This window comes from Giraffa tippelskirchi, chromosome 5, assembly GCF_054371585.1.
Source record: "Giraffa tippelskirchi isolate mGirTip1 chromosome 5, T2T-mGirTip1v1.2.pri, whole genome shotgun sequence".
Taxonomy (NCBI): Eukaryota; Metazoa; Chordata; class Mammalia; order Artiodactyla; family Giraffidae; genus Giraffa; species Giraffa tippelskirchi.
Genome location: NC_137279.1, coordinates 69,840,955 through 69,866,591, shown reverse-complemented (window position 1 = coordinate 69,866,591; position 25,637 = coordinate 69,840,955). Strand labels below are relative to the sequence as shown.

The following is a 25,637-nucleotide window of genomic DNA, read 5'->3' as shown; positions in this document are numbered from 1 at the left end:
GAATGATGGAGGTGATGGAATTCCAGTTAAGCTATTTCAAATCCTAAAAGATGATGCTTTGAAAGTGCCGCACTCAGTATCCCAGCAAATTTGGAAAACTCAGTAATGGCCACAGGACTGGAAAAGGTCAGTTTTCATTCCAATCCCAAAGAAAGGAAGTGCCAAAGAATGTTCAAACTACTGCACATTTGTACTTCTCTCACATGCTAACAAAGTAATGCTCAAAATTCTCCAAGTCACGCTACAACAGTAGGTGAACCGTGAGTTTCCAGATGTTCAAGCTGGATTTAGAAAAGGCAGAAGAAGCAGAGATCAAATTGCCAACATCTGCGGGATCCTCAAAAAAGCAAGAGAGTTCCAGAAAAACAGCTGCATATGTTTTATTGACTACACCAAAGCTCTTGACTCTGTGGATCACAAACTGTAGAAAATTCTTATCGATTATATCTCAGTTAAAAAATAAAAAGGCCACTCAGTGGTTATATCTAGCTACCAGAGCCCTGAGCTGTGGACTGTCTTCAGGGCTGGCTGAGGGAAGAGTCTTCAGAAGGGAACCGCTGAAGAAGGCTCCTGCCCCGTTTCCATAAGTCCAGACCCGAGATTAGGTAGTAGTTAACTCAAGAGCCACAGCAGGACATTCACTCTGAACTCCTCGTGAGTCGCAGCCTTCTCTGCAGCTGCCAGCTCTTCCTTCTCACACTCCTCAGAGTCTTAGCAGGAGCAACGCTGAGGCGTAACCACCCGTGGGTGCTCATGGGAGCATCAGCCACGTCTGCGCAGAATCTGCCCCACCGACTTCCTTGCTTTTGCCCGAGTCCAATCCCTTGTGATAAGCCCTGATGCCTTGTCATCACAGTAGAGGCAAGTCTGTGACGAGAGCAGAGTAGGCAGTTTCACAGAAGATGCCTTCTATGCAGGTGGTCATAAAAGCCTCAGGGTCTGTCACCACTGGAAATCACGGCTCTTGGGAAGCTGCCAGGCTCTGATGAGTGAGAACCCAGGAGTGAGGTGACCAGCAGCGGAAGTGGCGCTCATTGCCCAACTTGTTGGCCTGTCTTCCTGTAGGATTCGTTGCTGATGGCCACCTGGTTTCCAGTAGTAACAGCGGTGCCTGAGCTGCCAGCAGAAGCCTCCTCCAGGTTCCTGTCAGATTTAAAGGTACCACCATCACTTTTCTTTTGTAGATGTTCCCTTTCACTTGACAGTCAAGGCTGATGCCACCTCAGCGGGTTCCTGCTACACGGAATCCGAGGACATCCTCCATCGCCTAGAGGACGTCAGGGTCTCTGAGCATTTTGAAAACTTCCTTTTAGTCAGAATGGGCACCGAGCACAATGCTGTGTGACCCCTCTCCAGGCTGCAAGGAATGGCCTACTTGGTGGCACTGGTCTTGAGAGGCTTGGTTGTGGCCGTTATTACAATTGTTAATCAATATTTATTTCTCTACTTGTGAAACGGAAGAGGATTTTATTGATAGACCATCTTTGTGTTAGACGTAGCCTGCAACAAAATAATATGAAAATTAAACAGCTTTAAATAACGGTGAAAAAGAATCGTTATCTCACATTTTTTTGAGACTTTCATTTCAATTCGATTTTTCTATTCCTTTAGAGGCTTTACTTTTGTCATATTTATTCTAAAAGCATATAACATTCCAGTTTTTCAAGGGGACATACCGTGCAGCATGCGGTATCTTAGTTCCCTAACCAAGGATCGAATCCACACCCCAGACGGTGGAAGCACAGAGTCTTAATCACTGGTCGGCCAGGGAAGTCTCTGCAACTTCTGAATACAATGACAATGATTTTCGAAATTCCTTTTTCTCAGTGTATTTTGACATCATCAGGATCCCCAAATTTTGTCACCTTTTTGTCTCTTTATCAATCTCTCCTAATCTTTTCTTTCTTACCCACATTGACCCAGGTCACAGTTTTCAAACCTTACCCTGTATTATCCTTAGCTCCTTCATTCTCTATTCAGGTATCTCCTCAAACAAACGCCAAGCCTAGTTAAAAAAAAAAAAAAAAAACAAAGAAAAATCTACCATATGGAAATTAACTTCTATGGGAAATCCTACTGAAGAAATACAGAAACATACCCACACTTCTACCTACCAAAATCCATCTTCAACACTCACTCCCATACACAGGCAGGGTCCAATGAAGTGATACATTGAATTCATTTTTCCTAACCTGCATCATTACTTAGCACTTTGTAATGTAATACTCCTCAGATATCCCTACCATGTTTCAAAAAGCCATTCCAAGTAATTAACATGATTTCCTTAATCCTTCTATCCTACCATCACTCCATCATTCTCAAACACATCACCACTTCCTCAAAAACATGCTGAAAACAAGCTGACAAACTAGCCAGTATATTGGAGCTTCACTTAAGTTATTCTCTTCCACCTACCCAACAAACTGCTATTCTCTGTGATCCTTCCCTGTAGTTAATATCTCCATCTTCCTTTTAAATTACTCGATGTCCTGCATATACCCTTAAATTTCTCTAATTTAAACAAAATTAAAAACAAACAAAACAAAACTTGTGTCCTCTTTTAGAAAGGACATTTTGATTGGTCCACTGTAATTACATTTAAGACACAACTGAAAATAGTTATCCCCAAAATCTAACGATAACCTGTAGAAATGTCGGTTAGTTTGAATATCTCAGGCTAGTTGCCTCTAGTAATAATCCATTTTATTTGGGTTTAATGAGAGTCATTGGTTTCTGTCAATACATGACGGTGTACATCATGGTAACTAGGAGTCATTGGGCCAAAGTGATCAAAGAAAGACTGTGTAAGTTGGAAACTTTGGCAGCCAGCTGCAAAGAACACTACTATTGAAGTTAGACAAGAGGTCAAGCCGTGGACCTTCTAGAAAATTTGTGTTCCACATGTCAGTAAAATTCCTTGATCCAGGGTAGCATTAGATCTGTGTGGAATGGCAGGGTGAATAATTTCAAGTTCATTATCTGAATTTTTAAATCAGGAATGAATTACTCCTTTAAGAAGAAAATGCAGTGCTAAAAATGTGTTTGTGTAAGCAGTCTCACTTTTTTCACTTCCTAAATTAAATACTGAGATGATTTCAAGAGCACATTTGATCCAGGTACAATATTCAATATGTTTCCTAATAAGTTATATTCCATTGTTCCTAAGGTAATTGTATGATCTACCTAAAGAAAGCATGATTGGTATTTTTTAACAAGCTCCCTACATCTGTCCCTGAATTCTCACATTTCAGGATATCTTCTTAAATTCCCCCACAGTTTTCTTCAGTGTGCTATACAAATACAAATATTATCACTTTAACTGAATTAACATTTCAGTACCTCATCTGTCACCTTCCCTTCTTAACTGGGCTGTTCAGAAGAGAATCTTGTCAATCAGTGCATGTACTTCATCACCTGCCATTCAATACTAAGTCTATGTAACTATTCATTAATGACAATGACTTAATTACAAAATAATTTGAGGTTTTTAATAATCTTCTGGTGGCCAATGCATCAGAGGATTGTTAATGTATGTGATCTCTCCTGAGTGTTTGGCAATATTTACTACTCCCATCTCTTTCAAAAATTGTACTCTTGACATTGTTACAGCGTTTTTTTTTTTTTGTTACAGCGTTTTTAACCCCTAACCTCTTTTGTTGTTCCTTATCCTACTCATTGTGGACTTCTTTTTCTTCATTCCCTGTTTGAATGGTGGAGTTCATCAGGATTTCTCTTCAGTCATCTTATTTTGTGCTACATGCATGTACGCATGCTAAGTAGCTTCGGTCATGTCTGACTCATTGCGATGCTATGGACCATAGCACACCAGCCTTCTCTGTCCATAGGATTCTCTAGGCAAGAATACTGGAGTGGTTTGCCATTCCCTCCTACAGGGGATCTCCTGACCCAGAGATCAAACCCACATCTCTCATACCTCCTGCATTGGCGATGGATTCTTTATCACTAGCGCCACCTGGGAAGCCCCTGTGCTACTTGCTCATATGTAAATATCACCAATGTGCTCATGATTATATAATTTTCTCTCCAACCCAAACTTCATTATTGAGTTTCAGACCTGTGAAACTGCTTCCTCTTTGGCATGGTAACCTCAGCTAAATTGTGGGAATGAGACTTTGTCATATGGTCTTTCTGATTCCATATTTTTTACATGTTTTACATGCTCTGGCAGTCAAATCACAGCCTTGAGTACCTCCTAGACTTCTTTTCTCCTTTGTCTTTGATGTTCCAGATCTCTTTGGTTTCCAACAAAATCATCATTTTGCTATTGTTAGGGCATAGATTTTCTTTTATTAATCTCACAGCCTCAGAAACAGTTTGTCATATCACTGTTCAAATGATCTTTATATGAATCAAAATGTGCTATATATCTTTTCTCATATTTGTTCATGAAATCCTTATTCCTTTTATCTTACCTCCTAAACATATTATTTAAGATCATTCATAGACTATTGACCAAACTGTTATTCTCCGTCTGCATGTTTTACCCTCAAAATTAATGTTGTCACCATGCAAAACTAATTGAAGGTAAGCAAATGACAAGCCTCTGATATCTCTGGGGTAGTACTCAGCCTGAAATGACCTTAGTGATTATCCTCATTCTTCATTTAAGTTTCTTCTAAACTTAAAACTTCAGTTTAGAAGTCACTTCTTGTGACTTGTGGAATTTCAGCCTTCAGTATTAACACAACCTTTCTTCTTTGTATTCCTGAGGCTTTTCTGATCATTCTGCATTATATGACTTTATTTTCATTAGTTTCTTGAAGTCAATAATTTTTGGATTTCTTCTAGATATTTTTAGCAAAAGCATATGACATGAAATAAAAAAGTAAAGTATCATTTATTGAAAATAAAATGAAAGAGAATATCCTGTTCCAGCTAGAGTCTGGTACATGTACATGACTTAATCAGGTGATTTTCCTTTGGTTGAGTTTTGAGGATGTTCTCATTGTTTTACTTTTGTAACCATATTAATTTATATCATCACAATAAGAAAAATACATTTGAAAGAACAAAGAAACATGAAGATATTAGAAAATGTAAAGATAAAACATCACCAATTAAGATAAAATACCTTTTAATGTATGAAATTCTAGATTTTGTTCATTTTAATACATTATTTTTACATTTTATCCTATGACAATCTTAGATTTGTTTTAAAGTTGACCTAAGTTTTGTACTTAGCACAGCCCAATTTTATATGTAAAAATATAGAACTTATAATTTTATTTAAGATTACACCGTTTAATAACACATACTCGCTGTGCTGTGCTGTGCTTAGTCACTCAGTCATGTCCAGTTCTTAACACATACTTAAAAATGGTTATTACATGAGAGGGAAACAAGCTGCTTGCTTTGCTAAAGGGAACTGGCAAAAAACGCTAATCGCATAACTTGTATCTCTTTTTGCACATATTGTGCCAGGAGAAAATGCTTACAAGGCTATTTCACTTACTTGAATATTTTAATGTGCAGTCAATTATGAATGGTAATACAGCCATAGCTTCCTTATAGTAATAAGGACAATAATAATAGCAATAATACATATTGTTTAGAAGGGGCTTCCCCTGTAGCTCACTGGTAAAGGATCTGCCTGCCAAGCAGGAGACACGAGTTCAGTCTCTGGGTTCAGAAGATCCCCTGGAGAAGGAAATGGCTACCCACTCCAGTATTCCTCCCTGGGAAATCTCATGGACAGAGGAGCCTGGCAGGCTGCAGTCCATAGGGTCACAAAAGAATTGGACATGACTTAGCAATTGAACAACAACAATACTTAAGATGGCAGAGTCAGTTCCTCATTAGATTATTTAAATACATAGAATTTAAATAACAAGAGTTATGTAATTTAGTGAATGCAGTATGACATTTTCAGTAGCATTTGTAGTTGTTCATAATAATGAAGAACAATAAATTATCTCTAGGAGGAGACAATAAATCTCTAAATGCTGTTTGTTTTGACAACACATTTTGGTATCAGGCTTAAAAAAAGGCTATATTCTATTGTGTATATATATTTAGATTATGCTATTATACACTTAAATATACCTATTCATATACCTATTTATATCTAGATTATGAAAGAAGTGAAAGTGTTAGTTGCTCAGTCATGTCCGATTCTTTATGACCCCATGCACTGCAGCCCACCAGGCTCCTCTGTCCATGGGATTCTCCAGGCAAGAATACTGTAGTGGATAGCCAATCCTTTCTCTAGGGTATCTTCCAGACCAGGGATAGAACCTGGGGTCTCCTGCATTGCAGGAAGATTTTTTACCATAAAGCCACCAGGGAAGCCCTGGATTATGAATACACTTATTCACAATCTAATATAGATGCATTATTTTGACTATTTAAATTGTAATTTAAAGATATGATTTTGAGGATAAATGCATCTAATATACCCACTTAAGTTACCTGTGGAATTAAATATTTTTTTAACATATATTAGTTAAATAATGAATTTATCTAGGTTAAGAAAGTATATTAAGATCCACAAGAATATATTACCATTGAAACTAGATACTTAAAACCTCAGGAGAGCTTATTGCAGATTTATTCTTATTTTTATCAAGGAAATGTATGCAAAAGTTTCAAAAACAAATGATACCAAAGAGTTCGCAATGACAAGTAAAAGACCATTGTCTTGTGTTTCTATCCTAAGCTTACAAATTCATTTATAAATTTTAGAGAAATGCTTTTAGTTGCCTGATATGATAGAGGATTGTCAAGTTCCTCTTTCCTCAATAATAATATTACAAACCCTCAATAATCAACTTTTCCTATGACAAGAATGTTCATAAAATATATTTTTTTCACATAATATAATCTTATAGATCATTATAGGATGTTGTAACACTTACCCTTCTTTCCACCACTCTTAATTTATTTAATTCTCTTCTTTTATCTGTTGTATCTTTATTTTTACATTTTCTGCCATTACTTGATCATTATTATGCAAATTCTGTTCACTTCACTACCAGGACTCAATGGGAAAGTATGTATTTTCTCCTAGAATTATTCAAGTTAAAAATCTTTACATCAAGTATTAGAAATGTCACAAGTATAGAGTTCAAATGGAGTGTCTTGTTTAACACTAGTCCAGATCACCTTCCAGGCTCTTGATTATTACAGCTAATCTGCAAATTTCCCTCCTGCCCCTTCTTACTTCCATAATATTCTACTCACCTGATCCAATTCAGATTCATTGATTTCCAGGCTGCCTGTGAGGATGTTTTTCAGGTTCTTCTCTTCACCTTTCTTCTATACCTGATCTAGTACACTGAACGTAATTTTACTTTCTTTTTGTATCTTCATCTTTTCCTAGAATACATTTTCAAGCAGGTGTAAAGAAATTGTACCTAACTTTATGAATCCTTCCAATGCCCAAAAAATCTTTTTGTGCTTTCATATGTACCTCAATATTTTGGCTTGATAAATAATTCTTAGTTTAAAAATAATGCTCAGCACATTGAAGACATAAATGGACTAAGATATAAGTCATATATAACCTATAATAAAGTTGGAAGTTATGTGAGTAAATTAAAATATTTATTTTTAAAAACTTGTCAGTCAATACTTCTATCCATTAGGAAAAGTAACAAATACAAAATTAGATTCTTAATTTATATACCCATTCATTTTATAAATATTTTTAGTACATACTATGTGCCAAGTTGGATATTGGTAATGAAGAATATACTGTTGAACAAAGCAGATATGATAAAGACAAAAGCATGAACTAAGCCAAGTGCATATGTTCTTACTAGGTTTTAAAATACTATGGCAGGAATACTGAATATCCAGTATTTAGTAGAAAGTGTATAATATACTATGCTTTAAATTTACATATACTGATTGAAAGAATAGATAAGAAATGGAATAATAAAGTAACATTTACTAATAATAGAGATAATAAAAGCAAAATGTGTGAAATTAGTGAAACATTATATGTGGGAGAATTACAAAGAGTAGGCAACTTTGATCCAAATAAAAGTTTGAGGTTTATTTGAAATACTCTTAAATTATCCATAAAATTATTTAATACACCTTTTATCTTTTTTTTTCCTCCCCTATTTCCTGACTCCTCTTCCAAATACATAAAAAAGTATTAACACTACATATTTAAGAACTGTTTGAAACTTTATATGTTTTGTTGGCACTGATGGATGCTTAAGGAATGTTACAATAAGGTGATTTGATCCTTAAATCAAGATATACTCTCTAGAGATCTTGGGAACAAAGAGTTTAAATGAGCTTTTAGAAAGCTGAGGGAAAGAACATACACACAATACACCAACACATTCACTTCTCTTGACCTTAGAAAAAATTTTGGAGGTTGCATGATAAGGTCTATTATAACATGAACAATAGTTAAAAGGGTGTTTAAGATTCGAGGTGACTTCTTTTGTAAAGAGGATTCTATTGTCCCTTCTATATTAATTATGCTTTTTATTGGCTTGCTATATAGAAGATATGCTTTTTATTGTGTAGGATTTCTGTGCCTGAAATTAAGCATTTAAAAAAATTTTGGTTTTAAATATATTTGAATTAAAACTGTTTAAAGTGAGAAACTGATTCTGTAAAAAAATGTTAATGATAAAGATGATAGCTATCTTATTCCTAACCAAATGTTTGATTAGAGTAGTTAAATATAAAACTTTTTTTCCCAGACTGCCACCTATAGGATTTGTGCTAAATAGAATTTCAGTAGTTATGAAACTGCCTGCAATCTATAAACATTGCTCTGTTATTAAGGAATGTTTTAGTCTGGGTTTTGTAGAAGATAGAACTTGAAACAAAACAACGTTGATGCTGTATTTATTGTGTAATGTAATTTTAGAACAGGAGAAAGGGAAAATGAAAGCAGAGAAAGCTGGAAAGCAAATACAAAGTTTTCTGAGGTATTGAAGCAATTGGTTCTGATGCTGTAATTGATCATCATCATTTATTTCTCTACTACCTGTCATAATATCCCCTTGGTTCTAACCAGTAACATGGCTGTTTTGGGTTGCCTGAGTGGTCTTGCTTTCGTTGGATAATGGTCACTGTAACTACTAGTTGATAGTTATTACAGGGCATGGTATATGAAGTAATGGCCCGAGGGAATCGACTCAACTCCAGACATACCACCTTTGCCCTATTTTGTATTTAGAACCCTACATCCACATCACAACTCAAGATGAACGCCCTAGACAATAATGTATCTCCTTTCACCTATTAATAACTGGAGCTCGAAGCGGCCACATGGTAGTTGCACTTGTCAGATATGTTCACTTCTAGGAAACAAGACTCCTAAACCAGCACAAGCTAATGTTGTTGGAATGAGAAATCCAAATGGACCAGTGAGTCTGTGGAGGGCAGATCCTCTCCTTTGCTATTCTCTCTCTGATAGTGATGAACAGGATGCATTGACTATTGGCAATTTAGTGCATATTCTGCATTCTAGGTGGCAGAGCACTGATAGACAGAGTGCCTGATGAACTATGGATGGAGTTTCGTGACTCTGTACAAGAGATGGGAATCAAGACCATCCCCAAGAAAAAGAAATGCAAAAAAGAAAAATGGCTGTCTGAGGAGGCCTTACAAATAGCTGTGAAAAGAAGAGAAGTGAAAAGCAAAGGAGAAAAGGAAAGATATACCCATTTAAATGCAGAGTACCAAAGAATAGCAAGGAAAGATAAGAAGGCCTTCCTCAGTGATCAGTGCAAAGAAATAGAGGAAAACAATAGAATGGGAAAGACTAGAGATCTTTTCAAGAAAATTAGAGGTACCAAGGGAACATTTCATGCAAAGATGGGTGCAATAAGGGACAGAAATGGTATGGACCTAACAGAAGCAGAAGATATTCAGAAGAGGTGGCAATAATACACAGAAGACTTGCACAAAAAAGATCATCATGACCCAGATAATTATGATGGTGTGATCACTCACCTAGAGGCAGGCAACCTGGAATGTGAAGTCAAGTGGGGCTTAGGAAGCACCACTAAGGACAAAGCTAGTGGAGGTGAAGGAATTCCAGTTGAGCTATTTCAAATCCTGAAAGATGATGCTGTGAAAGTGCTGCACTCAATATGCCAGCAAATTTGGAAAACTCAGCAGTGGCCACAGGACTGGAAAAGTCAGTTTTCATTCCAATCCCAAAGAAAGGCAATGCCAAAGAATGCTCAAACTACTACACAATTGCACTCATCTCACACACCAGTAGAGTAATGCTTAAAATTCTCCAAGCCAGGCTTCAGCAATGTGTAAACCGTGAACATCCAGATGTTCAAGCTGGCTTTAGAAAAGGCAGAGGAACCAGAGATCAAATTGCCAACATCTGCTGGATCATCAAAGAAACAAGAGAGTTCCAGAAAAACATCTATTTCTGTTTTATTGACTATGCCAAAGCCTTTGACTATGTCGATCACAATAAAGTGTGGAAAATTCTGAAAAAGGTGGGAATACCAGAACATCTGACCTGCTTCTTGAGAAACCTGTATGCAGGTCAGGAAGCAACAGTTAGAACTGAACATGGAACAACAGATGGGTTCCAAATAGTAAAAGGAGTACGTCAAGTCTGTATATTGTCACCCTGCTTATGTAACTTATATGCAGAAATACATCATGAGAAACTCTGGGCTGTAGGAAGCACAGGCTGGAATCAAGATTGCTGGGAGAAATATCAATAACCTCAGATATGCAGATGACACCACCCTTATGACAGAAAGGGAAGAAAAACTAAAGAGCCTCTTGATAAAAGTGAAAGAAAAGAGTGAAAACGTTGGCGTAAAGCTCAACATTCAGAAAACTAAGGTCATGGCATCCGGTCCCATCACTTCATGGCAAATAGATGGGGAAACAGTGGAAACAGTGGCTAACTTTATTTTTCTGGGCTCCAAAATCACTGCAGATGGTGATTGCAGCCATGAAATTAAAAGATGCTTCCTCCTTGGAAGGAAAGTTATGACCAACCTAGACAGCATATTAAAAACAGAGACTGTGGCTTTGTAGTAGAGACTAAAGTCAGGTAGGTTGATTCCTCCAGTTCCATTCTTCTTTCTCAAGATTGCTTTGGCTATTAGAGGTTTTTTGTATTCCCATACAAATTGTGAAATTATTTGTTCTAGTTCTCTGAAAAATACCATTGGTAGCTTGATAGGGATTTCATTAAATCTATAGATTGCTTTGGGTAGTATACTCGTTTTCACTATATTGATTCTTCCAATCCATGAGCACAGTATATTTCTCCACCTATTTGTGTCCTCTTTGATTTCTTTCATCAGTGTTTTATAGTTTTCTCTATACAGGTCTTTTGTTTCTTTAGGTAGATATATCCCTAAGTATTTTATTCTTTTTGTTGCAATGGTGAATGGAATTGTTTCCTTAATTTCTCTTTCTTTTTCTCATTGTTAGTGTATAGGAATGCAAGGGATTTCTGTGTGTTGATTTTATATCCTGCAACTTTACTATATTCATTGATCAGCTCTAGTAATTTTCTGGTAGAATCTTTAGGGTTTTCTGTGTAGAGGATCATGTCATCTGCAAACAGTGAGAGTTTTATTTCTTCTTTTCCTATCTGGATTCCTTTTATTTCTTTTTCTGCTCTGATTGCTGTGGCCAAAACTTCCAAAACTATGTTGAATAGTAGTGGTGAGAGTGGGCACCCTTGTCTTGTTCCTTAGTTTAGGGGAAATGCTTTCAATTTTTCACCATTGAGGATAATGTTTGCTGTGGTTTTGTCATATATAGCTTTTATTATGTTGAGTTATATTCCTTCTATTACTAATTTCTGGAGCGTTTTTATCATAAATGGAGGTTGAATTTTGTCAAAGGCTTTCTCTGCATCTATTGAGATAATCATATGTTTTTATTTTTCAATTTGTTAATGTGGTGTATTACATTGATTGATTTGCAGATATTGAGGAATCCTTGTATCCCTGGGATAAAGCCAACTTGGTCATGATGTATGATCCTTTTAATATGTTGTTGGATTCTGTTTGCTAGAATTTTGTTAAGGATGTTTGCATCTATGTTCGTCAGTGATATTGTCCTGTAGTTTTCTTTTCTTTGGGCGTCTTTGTCAGGTTTTGGTATTAGGGTGATGGTGGCCTCATAGAATGAGTTTCAGAGTTTACCTTCCTCTGCAATATTCTGGAAGAGTTTGAGTAAGATAGGTGTTAGCTCTTCTCTAAATTTTTGGTAGAATTCAGCTGTGAAGCCATCTGGTCCTGAGCTTTTGTTTGTTGGAAGATTTCTGATTACAGTTTCAATTTGTGTGTATGGTACTGGCACAAAGACAGAAATATAGATCAATGGAACAAAATAGAAAGCCCAGAGATAAATCCATGCACCTATGGACACCTTATCTTTGACAAAAGAAGCAAGAATATACAATGGAGAAAAGACAATCTCTTTAACAAGTGGTGCTGGGAAAATTGGTCAACCACTTGTAAAAGAACGAAACTAGAACACTCTAACACCATACACAAAAGTGAACTCAAATGGATTAAAGATCTAAACGTAAGACCAGAAACTATAAAACTCCTAGAGGAAAACATACGCAAAACACTCTCTGACATAAACCATAGCAGGATCCTCTGTGACCCACCTCCCAGAATATTGGAAGTAAAAGCAAAAATAAATAAATGGGACCTAATTAAAATTAAAAGCTTCTGCACAACAATGGAAAGTATAAGCAAGGTGAAAAGACAGCCTCCAGAATGGGAGAAAATAATAGCAAATGAAGCAACGAACAAACAATTAATCTCAAAAATATAAAAACAACTCCTGCAGCTCAATTCCAGAAAAATAAATGACCCAGTCAAAAAGTGGGCCAAAGAACTAAACAGACATTTCTCCAAAGAAGACATACAGATGGCTAACAAACACATGAAAAGATGCTCAACATCACTCATTATCAGAGAAATGCAAATCAAAACCACAGTGAGGTACCATTTCACGCCAGTCAGAATGGCTGCTATCCAAAAGTCTACAAGCAATAAATGCTGGAGAGGGTGTGGAGAAAAGAGAACCTTCTTACACTGTTGGTGGGAATGCAAACTAGTACAGCCACTATGGAGAACAGTGTGGAGATTCCTTAGAAAACTGGAAATAGAACTGCCATATGACCCAGCAATCTCACTGCTGGGCATACACACCGAGGAAACCAGAATTGAAAGAGACACATGTACCCAAATGTTCATTGCAGCACTGTTTATAATAGCCAGGACATAGAAGCAACCTAGATGTCCATCAGCAGACGAATGGATAAGGAAGCAGTGGTACATATACACAATGGAATATTACTCAGCCATTAAAAAGAATACATTTGAATCAGTTCCAATGAGGTGGATGAAACTGGAGCCTATTATACTGAGTGAAGTAAGCCAGAAAGAAAAACATCAATACAGTATACTAATGCATATATATGGAATTTAGAAAGATGGTAATGATAACCCTGTTTGTGAGGCAGCAAAAGAGACACTGATGTATAGAACAGTCTTTTGGACTCTGTGGGAGAGAGCGAGGGAGGGATGATATGGGAGAATAGCATTGAAACATGTAAATTGTCATATGTGAAACAAGTCGCCAGTTCAGGTTTGATGCATGATACAGTGTGCTCGGGGCTGGTGCACTGGGATAACCCAGAGGGATGGGATGGGGAGGGAGGTGGGAAGGGGGGTTCAGGATGTGGAACACATGTACACCAATGGCAGATTCATGTCAATGTATGACAATACCAATGAAATATTGTAAAGTAAAAAGTAAATGAATAAATAATAATAAAAAAATTAAAAGCAGAGACATTACTTTACCAAGAAAGGTCTGTCTAGTCAAGGCTATGGTTTTTCCAGTGTTCATGAATGGATGTGAGAGTTAGACTATAAAGAAAGCTGAATGCCAAAGAATTGATGCTTTTGAACTGTGGTGTTTGAGAGGACTCCTGAGAGTCCCTTGGACTGCAAGGAGATCCAACCAGTCCATCCTAAAGGAGATCAGTTCTGGGTGTTCATTGGAAGGACTGATGTTGAAGCTGAAACTCCAATACTTTGGCCAACTGATGAGAAGAGCTGATTCATTGGAAAAGACCCTGATGCTGGGAAAGATTGAAGACAGGAGAAGAAGGGGACGACAGAGGATGAGATGGCTGGATGGCATCATCGACTTGATGGGCATGGGTTTGGGTGGACTCCAGGTGTTGGTGATGGACAGGGAGGCCTGGCGTGCTGCAGTTCATGGGTTCACAAAGAGTCCGACATGACTGAGTGACTGAACTGAATTGAACCCTGCAGAATAATAAATCAAAGGTGATATCTTCAGTAGATTGCTCCATCACACTTATCAGGAATGCTACTTCTGGAAAAGATAAATGAATCCTGTGTCATAAACCAACTCTTTTATTTATTTTTTCTCATTACATTGGTGTAATTGAATTGGAGTAACAGTGCCTCTGTTCTTTTCATCTACTTTACACTTGTCTCATTAAAACATTTTACATGTGACACTAATCCTCAAAATGGCTTTGTCCCTTGGTATTCTCACTCTTCTAGTCTTTTTCATTCCAACAAAAGAATCATCTTTCAGAACTCTCAGAACTTTTTTACAAAAAAAAAAAAAATTGCACCGTTCCATTTCTTAAGAGCTTGCTATGAATCGATGATATATGAAAGAGGAAATGGCAACCCACTCCAGCATTCTTGTTGGGAAAATCCCATGGACAGAGGAATATGGCAGGCGACCATCCACGGGGTTGCAGAGTCAGACACGACTGCACGACTGAGCACATGAATTGATGATATAGTTTTGGACTGGATTTTAAAATTTGACACACAGACATGACTGCACGACTGAGCACATGAATTGATGATATAGTTTTGGACTGGATTTTAAGATTTGACACATATCCCTTTTTTGTCTGCCCTAGAAAATAATTTAGTGTTTTTTGTTTTTGTTCTTATTTTTTCTATTCCAAAAATAATTAATATCATTTATATTTCTTACACTTGCTTTCACTCATTTATCATATCACATGCGCTTGGACTAGCTAGAAATTTTAGTTTAATACTCTAGTATAAATAAAGTTTAAGAATATTGCTCCTCTCAGTATTTTCATTTTAATTAAAATCAAAGCCTTAAATTAGAATGATGAAGCAGTAATAATAGAGTATTGGGGCAGGAAGCAGTATTTCTCTTTATTATTGCATTTAAATAAAACATGATTTTGAGCTTTATTCTAATGGTTTTAAGTAAATTTCATTCTTTAGGTTTCTAGACTTCAAAACATTTCACAGATTCAATCTAAATTAAACTAGCTAATATATTTTGTTTCAAAAATAACACATTTCTAAAACAGATAAGAAAATAGTTTGTGTACTAAAATGCATTCTTATCTGTCAGGCAAAGTAGCTATGAACTTAGTTTATAAATATTAAAGAGCACTGATTGTGTATTAGTACCTATAGAAATATTATGCTTGTCTTCCTGTAACTTACATTCTAAATAAATAAGACAGTGCCACATATCACTCATCTTTTATTTAATTGCTTTAAAATTTTCTTCTAAGATGTGTGAAGTTTGAGTATGTAATCAAAAGAGGTATAATATTTGGGAAACTATTTTGAAGAATATTTTCATAAATAAATTTGGAGTCTGTTGATTATATAGGACTTACTGAATAATTTTACTAATTAGAAGAAACAACTTTGAACCAGTTAAATAAGCCAGTGTTGTTTCTAGAAATATCAGAGAAGTGTTTAAGAATTTTATACATTTATGGTGAAATAATAAAATATTTTTCTGTGCATACACTTTAATAAAACTGGAATAAACACAGGATAAATATTTCCTAGTTTATTTATCATTTTTATTTTATTTTAAACAAAAAATCACCAATATTTTATACTTAACATAGAAGTAATTATGCATGTCCAATTTGAAAAAGGAAATGTTATACTGTAGAGTCCAATGAAAAACATGAACTAATCACACAAGCATTCCAAATTATTTTAAGGTACAGGAAAATGAGACTAAAGTACAGTTCAGAAGTGCTCATTCTGAAACTATAATTCAGTGAAGCATTGTTTTCATTATGAAAAGGAAGTCAGTTTACCCCAGAGCTGTGACAGTGATGCATATGGGACTAAGAAAATTTATCCCACCCTTTCAGTGAATCCACACAATTAATAGAGATTTAGGTGAAGCTGTGTTGACAAGAACATCCTAACTATGTGCAGTAAATTGATGGCATTGATTTCAATTATGTCTGATTTCTACCTTGGGGCTAGCAATTTACAGTTCAGGCCCCAGTTGACCATTAAACTGGCCCTTTGTTCATCCCATTCCTCACATGTTTCCCACTGAACAATTGAGATTCTACTGATGCCTTAGAAAACTGTGTTAGCGTAGCTATTCCTAGTGAACTCAGGAAGCGAATATCTCAAGAACATACTGGACTTATTTAATGGAGGTTTACATGAACCTAATCAGAGTCAGACGAAGAAAATACTTGACAGAATCTCTGTTCTCTGCAAATACTGAAGGAAGCTTGGGACAAGGAAACTTTCTTTATGTATGATACTAAGGTTATTCTGTTGTGAACTGGCCTGTGTCACTTTCAAATAGGAGTAGACTGTGTTTAGAGTTATAGCTCTCCTTGGTCCCTTCAGATACTAGTGAATGAAAGTCGAATACTAAGTCGTTCCACCATGCTACTGGTTAAGCCCACATTTCTTTTTGCAAGCTGGTATAAAAAACACTACATGCATTCTATTATGGAGACTTGATTTTGAAAATGACTCTTTTATGTGCTCTGATCAAAACTTACTTAAATGATTCATTCCAAGAAGAGGTTTGTATTCTAGAGGCAGAATTCTTTTATCCTTAAGAGCAATATGAGGCTGCCACTACTTAGACCTATTGGTTGGATACAGAAATAAGCAGTCATCAAGGCTTGGGTTTCATTCCCAATGGTATCTGCTACATGGTTTGCAAAATTCTCGAGGTCTGCTTATACAGGGATACAAAAGATTTCTAAATATTTTAAACAAACAATTCACCTGTACTACTAATCTCAACAAAGAGATCTCATTTTATAACCTATACAAGCCACTAATTTCATACTTGGACATGCCCTCATAATACTAATCATATTTAGCAAACCTTTTAATATTAATCAAATAAAACACAACACTACTGTCATATCAGTAGTGTGAGCTTTCTGCTTAGAAAGTTGGTAGACTCTGCAGGAACATAGACTAACCTCATACACACATGACAGTACATAGTACATCCATAAATAAGACATATTTTTTCAAGTGAGTATTTAATAACTTGTAATTTGCTCAGAATAGAGCACAAATGGAAAACCGTTTAACTTCTTTTTACTTGACCTATATGAGGGAAAACAGTCATGGGAAGGGAATATTTAATATTAGTAAACAGATTCAAACACAGGATTGAATGCATAGGAAAAACTGTGTATTCTAGGTATGCTGAGTTTGGAAAACAACTTCTTTCATTTCTTATTTCAGAATGAGGTTAATATGAAGCTGGGCAGTTAGAATTAAGAGTGTATGACTTAGGTGGAACTGAAGCTAAAGTATTCATTTGATCTTTAAAGTAAAGACAAGTTTTGTAAGGGAGACACAGATAGCTTCTTCTTGAAAAGAGTATTTCTCTTTTAAATACTTTAAAAGAGTATTTCTATCAAAGGGCAAGGCAAACCCATCGTGTAGACAGAAGGGAAATTGGCATTTTAGAGAGGAAAGCATGAAATATTGAGTATCTTTCTATGTGATAAGTCCTGTTTGTCATTTTAATTAAATAATCAAGAATTTAAATTGCAAGCACTTTTAAAGAATAAGTAAATGCATGTAACTAAAACAACAGAATCCTGTATCATCATAGAAATTAAGCATGCCTTTTGTTATCTCAATGAGTCCTAGTCAGGAAGAGGAAGAGAAGAAAGTCCTCAATAAGGCATTGGTATCGATTCATTTCCGCATATAAGTAAATGAGTGTAAATATGTATATTGAATTCCATATATGTGTATACTTCTATTTCAGAAATATTGCTAGGGGTCTCTGAAGTCTTGTTGGCATTAGTTGACCCTGCCAATGGCTATATTGTATGTTTTACCCCAAGCAAAATTATGTCCACTCTGTGGGGCTCCATTTCCATTTCAGTTAAGAATGCAGGAGAGGAAGGTTTGGGTCTGTGGTTACCCAGGTTCTAGAATTCTTTGATTCTCCTTATCATTAAAACTAAATTGTTTTAGTTTAACAACTAAACAATTTAAACTAAATTAATAAATTTAGTTTATTAATAAATTTAATTTAATAATTTAAATTAATAAATTTATTAATAAATTAATAAATTAAAACTAAACAATTTAAAACTAAATTGTTTTAAAATTGTGTGCTTTCTGTAGATTATCATCAATGGCTGACACTCAGAAAAGTAAAGTCTGGAAGACTGGATTCCTTGATAGCTTTGAAACTGTTTACTTCTTGGAGAGTTGTTCCAGAAACTTACATCAGGAAACCATTGTGCTTTTAGGTCCTACCTTAAAGCAAGGTAGCACTTTGCTACTCAAAGATGATAGGAAAATAAAATATGGAGGTATGTGATTTTTCTTACCAAATACTAATCATATTCTCAATGGCAAATGTGTTTCATATGATAATACTTTAACTGTTTTTTTTTTTCTTTTTAATGACTACATTGTGTGAACATCTTGTTTGTGTGAACTTGCAATATATGAGATTTTTTTTCTAAAAATTATCATTAATAGTCTGGATTATACTAAGGAGTAAAAATAAAGGAGAGTTCACTAAAGAAAGATGGCCGCAATGCGGCCTCTAATTAGAGTGAATTCATGAGATACGCTGCTTTTTACTTAACATTTTAAAGAGATTCATAGCAGTTTTCTGCAGAGAGCCTCAGTTTTTATGAAATGGTGAATTGAAGGGGACAGTGGAAGATCTGCAAGTCACTTCTTCCTCTGCCCCCTGTTACTAACATAATTTCAGCTATTCCTTTACCCTTAACTGTGTCCATGTTTATTAGGAATGGAACTGGACTAACTGGAGACTTTATATTACAGTATTATACATCACAGTTTGATATGTTAAACACATAGTTTCTTAGCACACTGAAATTAGCCTCTTAACCACAGAGTGTATTTCTGTTTAAGCCTGCAATCTAAGTAGGATACAATAATTTCTTAAATAAAATGAAAATGGAAATTAAATAGATATTTAAGCCACTGTGATTCAGACCACAATCAAACATTTGTACTCCCTTTAAAATGATAAGACATGAGTCTTTTCAGCATTCATGATTTATAAATATATATTTAAATAATTATCATATTAGAAAGGACACAGAGCTTTTATAAATTTTGTAATTAAGCCCATGTGTATAAATTTTAAAGACTTACCCTTGTCAGTTTGCTGTGACATTATTCTAATATAATTATGCCATGATTATCACAACTCACTAATATTTTTCCTAGGTATTATAAAAGATTCTGTTCTTTTTAGCCCAAATTACTTTACTGGATCAGAAACCATCTAACAAGTGATGCTTTGGAGATAAATATATCATTTGTGATTTGAGGGAAAATTTTATCTAATTGAAGTTATGTCATCTGTAATTATAACTATGTTGTTAAAATTTTAAATGATTTCTTTCTATGAAGACAACCATTAACGCAGTGAAATGAATTTGCATTTTATTGTTAACAAGAAATTGGAAGTTATAAATTACTATTTGTATTATTCATAAAATTGAGTTTTATTATAAAACTAAAAAATGTTTTATTACTTTATACAAGTGCATACAAACTAAGAAACAATTATGGTAATATTTGTGCTTACAATTTAATCAAAACTTTTATATGCTTTCTAGTTTTCATTTAATTTTTATGTGTGCTTAGTCGCTCAGTCACGTCCGACTCTTTGTGACACCATGGGCTGTTGCCCACCAGGCTCCTCTGTCCACAGGATTCTCCAGACAAGAATACTAGAGTGGGTAGCCGTTTTCTTCTCCAGGAGATCTTCCTGACCCAGGGATCAAACCCACATCTCTTGCATCTCCTGCATTGCAAGCAGATTCTTTACTATCTGAGGCACCAGGGAAGCCCTTAATTTTTATGTGATATACAAATTTTGAAAGAAATAATTATTAAAATCACTAGGTCAAATATTAAAATTCCATATTAACATTAGAAAAGAACTCACTATGACTCTGTTTAGCGAATTGTTTCTTAATAGTAAACCTCAGTTTGTCCCTTCAGATCTTCATGATATAGATTACCTGTAGTCAGAATATGTATGTCTTAATTAATCAATATTTTATTTATTAATATTTACTATTGGGTAAAAATATAGATACAAAATACTTTTATGAAAATAATTATATTTTATGTTAGTTTGAAAATAAAATTTGTTATTGCATCACATAATCTGAAAGCTATTGAAGTTGAGGTATTTGTTGAGATGGAGTCTAACAATTATTTTATGTTAAATGAAGAATTACTTTTAAAAGACAAAAAGGCACCTTATTTGTATTAATGATAAGCAAAATAGACAAATCTTTAACATCTCTACGTTCAAAATAAACTTTCTTTATAAGCCAATAAGAAAATAACTCAGAAAGGTAAAAGATACAAAGGACACGAAAAGACAATATACAGGCAAAAATTGAGTGAATAATATACACTTCTTAAAATGTGAATATAACATTTTATAATATACTATAAATATAAATGTGAATTTATATTGAATTAAAAAGAGGCAGAGGATATAAAGAGGCATTTCACAAAAGCGGATGTGCAAATGACTAGAAGCAATGTAGTACATTTGTATAAAATACAATAGTGACAATCTAATGTACATTCCAAAAAGTAGAAATAATGTAAAGATTATTCACTGTTCTAAGGAATTGTGAATAGGATTATTCAGAGTGCTACTGGTAGGATGGTAATTTGCTGCTTCCTGATCTGGGTGCTCATTGTATGAATGTGATTACCAGTGAAAATATACTGAGTTGTGATATTGTTACAATTTGCTTTCCAGTATGTATATTATACTTCGTTTAAAATTGAATAGGGAGAGGATGAGTAGGGGGAGGATTGAATAGGGGGCATTACAGAAAGAGCAATGTAATCTATTTTTCATGCAATTTTAGAGAAGAAACCATAGAATGATAGAATAGTTCATGATTTACTTTGAGATAAATGGGAAAAGAAAAAATGCAAAGAAATTAAATAATTAAAAGAGAATGATGCTGCTAAGTCACTTTAATACAATGGCATAACAATTAAAAGATGAACTATAGGCATACTTATATCACATGAAAAAGATGGGAATCTCTTATAAAATAACAGAAAGACTCATCTCAATATTGTAGTTAAAGGAATGGTTTAGTAACAGCATAGATCCTCATCAGTAGAAGATTGATTAATATATTTGATATGTATAATCATTGTTCTAGGCATTTTAAGGATATTTTTCTCAGATTAATCATATTGCTAAAAGCACAAAGCCCCAAACATGCTCACCTTTACTCCAGTTCTTAAGACTTGCTCCTTGCCTTTTGCCATTTCAGGAACCTTTTACGCTGATATCAGAGAGCCCACATGCATAGTGGCATCTCTCTTATAATTATTCCCAACTTACAGTGGGCAGATACTAGCAAATTTTAAAAGATAATATCCCCACATATTGTCAACCCTCAGTGCATTTCCCATGCCTATTTTGAAGAAAGTGTTTTCTGTGAAATCTGAGGGCAAATGCTTTTCTGGATATTAAGCAGTTTTCACACACATCAATAGTCCTACCTCCATAAGCTCTATGATTCCTTCTTTCACATTACACAGAGTTATGGTCTTTCCAACTCATTCAATACTAGCCATATTTGAAGCCACACTTCAGTTAAAAAAAAAAAAAAACAGAAATAAATTGTTAAAACTGGCTATGAAGCTAACACTGAATTCAGAATATTGAATCTGTTTCTGTAAGTAAACCCTTCTGACAAGCTCAGCCTGATCCAGTGTTATGCTCCTCCTTCCCTGGTCTATGACCCTTAGATATTTTGCATGTATTCCTGCAATCTTGGCAGTATAACTTGTTCAAATGATACCAGATTTCGGTGTGTACCCCAATGCAAACTTTGTACCTGCACCCCCTTCCCAAATGAGATCCACTTGGATTTAAGTCTAACTGCAGATACTATGGGGCTTCCCAGGTAGCACTAGAGGTAAAGAACTCACCTGCCAATGCAGGAGACATAGGAGATGTGGGTTTGAACCCAGAGTGAGGAAGATCCCCTGGAGAAGAGCATGGCAACCCACTCTAGTATTCTTGCCTGGAGCATCCAATGGACAGAGGAGCCCAGTGGGATACAGTTGATGGGATTGCAAAGAGTCAAACATGGCTAAAGCGACTTAGCACGCACTCACACACATAGGTATTATAGTAATGAGAGATGCTAGAGGTAGTTTTTGAGGAAAGATGTTTATAAGGAAATAGCTCAAGAAAAACCTTCAGAGGGGATTAAACACAGCTAACTTTAGAATAAGAAAGGGATATCCCTTCCCCAGGAAAAGAGGTTCAAAGGAAATAGGGTTCAAGGCACATAGATTCATCAGAATTCCCCATATTGTCCCATTGTTCTCCAAACCCTAAATAGCTAATTATAGGACTGGAAATGCTGTGAATTGTAAGTCAGTAAACTGCAGACTCATAATCTGTGTCTAATTTTCTGAAATTTTGCATTATGGCTAATAAAAGTTAAGAGAATTTTAGGGAAATCATAGAAGCTGTCTTATTCTTTGATGATGACTTGAAATGGAAATTTAAATTCCTTTCATTGTCTATTTCTGTAATCTCTCAAATGCAGTCAAAAGAACTAACTCAAAACAAAGTATTCTATTCTCTATGCCATAATATCATTTTAATATTTAAATAGTTTCTATTTTTTTTTATTATGTTTCATTTTTTATTAACCACACTTTGTGGCATGTCATATATCTTAGTTCCCTGACCAGGGATCAAACCCATGCCCAGTTGTGGAAGCACGGAGTCTTAACCACTGGACTGCCAGGGAAGTCCGTATGCCATAATATGTTATTGCACTAGTCACTTGTCTCTTACTACATGGATATCCATAGCAGCTTTATTTCATTCACCTTCAGGTAGAAAATTATGAAAAACACTCTTTACACTGTATGCTATGTTCCTCGAGAGTCCCATTTTCACTTTTGGTTTAATTCCTGCCTTCAAAGTTCTTCGGGTCAGAAAACCAACCCCAACTTGCTATCCTCATGGCTCTATTTACCTGTAACTAGTATAGTAAAAAGCAAAGGCGGCAGTTTGCCTTGCTGAGAAAGGTCGGTATATATAGTCAAAGCTATGGTTTTTCCAGTAGTCATGAATGGATATGCAAGTTGGACCATAAAGAAGCCTGAGCACCAAAGAGCTGATGTTTTTGAAAAGAGGTGCTGGAGAAGACTCTTGAGAGTCCCTTGGACTGCAAGGAGATCAAACCTGTCAATCCTAAAGGAAATCAAGCCTGAATATTCATTTGAAGGACTGATGCTGAAGCTGAAGCTCCAATACTTTGGCCACCTGATGCAAAGAGATGACTCATTGGAAAAGACCCTGATGCTGGGAAAGATTGAAGGCAAGAGGAGAAGAGGGCAAGAGAGAATGAGATGAATCTGAATCATGGTTTAATGGCTTCTCAATGGACGTGAATCTGAGCAAACTGCCAGAGACAGTGAAGGGTAGGGAAGCCTAGTGTGCTGCCATTCATGGGGTTGCAAATCGGATATGACTTAGAGACTGGACATCAGCAATATTTTCATTCCTAAATAGTGTGCTCATTAAAAATCAGAAAGCACTCTTATTTTTTTTTTTCAGTTTTATGTTGTTTTTTTTAATTAGTGTATTTATCTATTTTTTAACTTTACAATATTGTATTTGTTTTGCCTAATATTTCGATGTCTGAGTCCAAATAATCGGGAAGTCTTCCTGTTGATTTCTGAAAGTATTTTTTTTTAACATCTACAATATGTTCAATATTACAGTGTAAACACTCTCATCTTCGTATTTCTTTATAGGTGTGAAAGCAAGCAGAATTGCCTACATTGAAACATTTGCAAATAGGATTGAAGTTCAGATCTGGTCTCACTTCAAAGCTTCTTCTTTTCCTCCTGATAAAATTGAGCCTCCTTGTTTATACTATGTTCTAATTCAATGTGTTTTCATGTACCCTATTCCTACCAATAGACTATAGTTCCGTGATGTGTTAAAAACTTTCAAGTTACTTTTAATGATTTGGAGCAACATGCAGAAGAAATAAAGGCAAATACTAGAAATAACCACGCAAATTATGAAAATATATGCCCCAGAGACAAAATTATGCTCAGAAGGTCAGAAATAGAGCCAAGAACTGAGCCTTGCATCATAGAATTCTTAATGGATTTGAGCTAAAATGAGTTTGATTTTATATTCCATAGCTATCTACTTAGCCTGCAGCTACAGAGAAAGAGAAAGTTTCTGATTATAAAATTTATACATCCCAACTGAAGAATATTTGGAAATTACAAAATTCACATAAAATTAAAAGCATGCACAAGTAAACAATGAAGGACAAAGACTGGATATATTTTTCATGCTTCCTGAAATAAATTATTTTTGTAAGCGTTTTCCTTGAATGTAACATTCATTATAAATTTTAACATATACTTTTTTGCATAATATGGTTATAGAATGCCTGCTACATGCTTAATATCTCTATGAGGTTAGGGAATTATGCTCTGTTACTTAGTAAACCATATCACTAGTTCAGATGTTTAGTTTGTTTCTAACTTAATCATATTCAATTGTGATCATTTTCTATGTAGGAATACATTTCAATTACATATTCCATTGCTTGTTATTATCAAAAATCTCCTTCAATGCCCCCCACAAAAAAATTATACCTATTTACATTTTTATACTTAGAATGGGGCTCCCCAGGTGGCATTAGTGGTAAAGAAAACCCTGCCAATGCAAGAGACACAGGAGATGCAAGTCCAATCCATTGGTTTAGAAGATCCCCTGGAAGAGAGCATGGCAACCCACTCCTGTATTTTAACCTGGAGAATCCCATGGATAAAGGAGCCTGGCAGTATAGTTCATAGCATCACAAACAGTCAGACACAACTGAAGTGACTTAGAATGTACACATACTTAGAATACACTCCATGATGGAATAGTCCCACTGCAAATTTTATATGCAAGAGAAACTCATAAATGTATACCACAGAACATAGACAAGAAAATTTAAAGCAGTATTTTAATTAAGAGCAAAAATTAGGAAAATTTAAATATTGTTTAGCAAGTAATTATGTAATAAATCCATATTTGGAGTATTATAAAACGGGAAAACAAATAACCCATATAAATGTACACAAAACAACATGCAATTCTGAGTGAAAAACAAATGTATAGTCTTCTAAGATAGGACAACAGCCAGAAACAGAGAGCATTCTCATATTAGAATAATTCCAGACAGATGTACTGATGAACCTGAGAAAGTGAGAGAAAGTGACAGCCTGGATGTAGCAGGCACAAAGTAGCTGCTTCCTTTG

At 35.2% G+C, this 25,637-nt stretch overlaps 1 long non-coding RNA gene across 1 annotated transcript; it reads left to right on the top strand.

Annotated features, from left to right (window-relative positions):
* Positions 1-808: 808 nt before the first annotated feature.
* On the top strand, positions 809-24,710 carry LOC145506671 (uncharacterized). Its single transcript, XR_014054150.1, has 3 exons — positions 809-1,158; positions 18,426-18,616; positions 24,123-24,710. It is a non-coding gene; the product is annotated as an uncharacterized LOC145506671 (long non-coding RNA).
* The last annotated feature ends 927 nt before the right edge of the window (positions 24,711-25,637 follow it).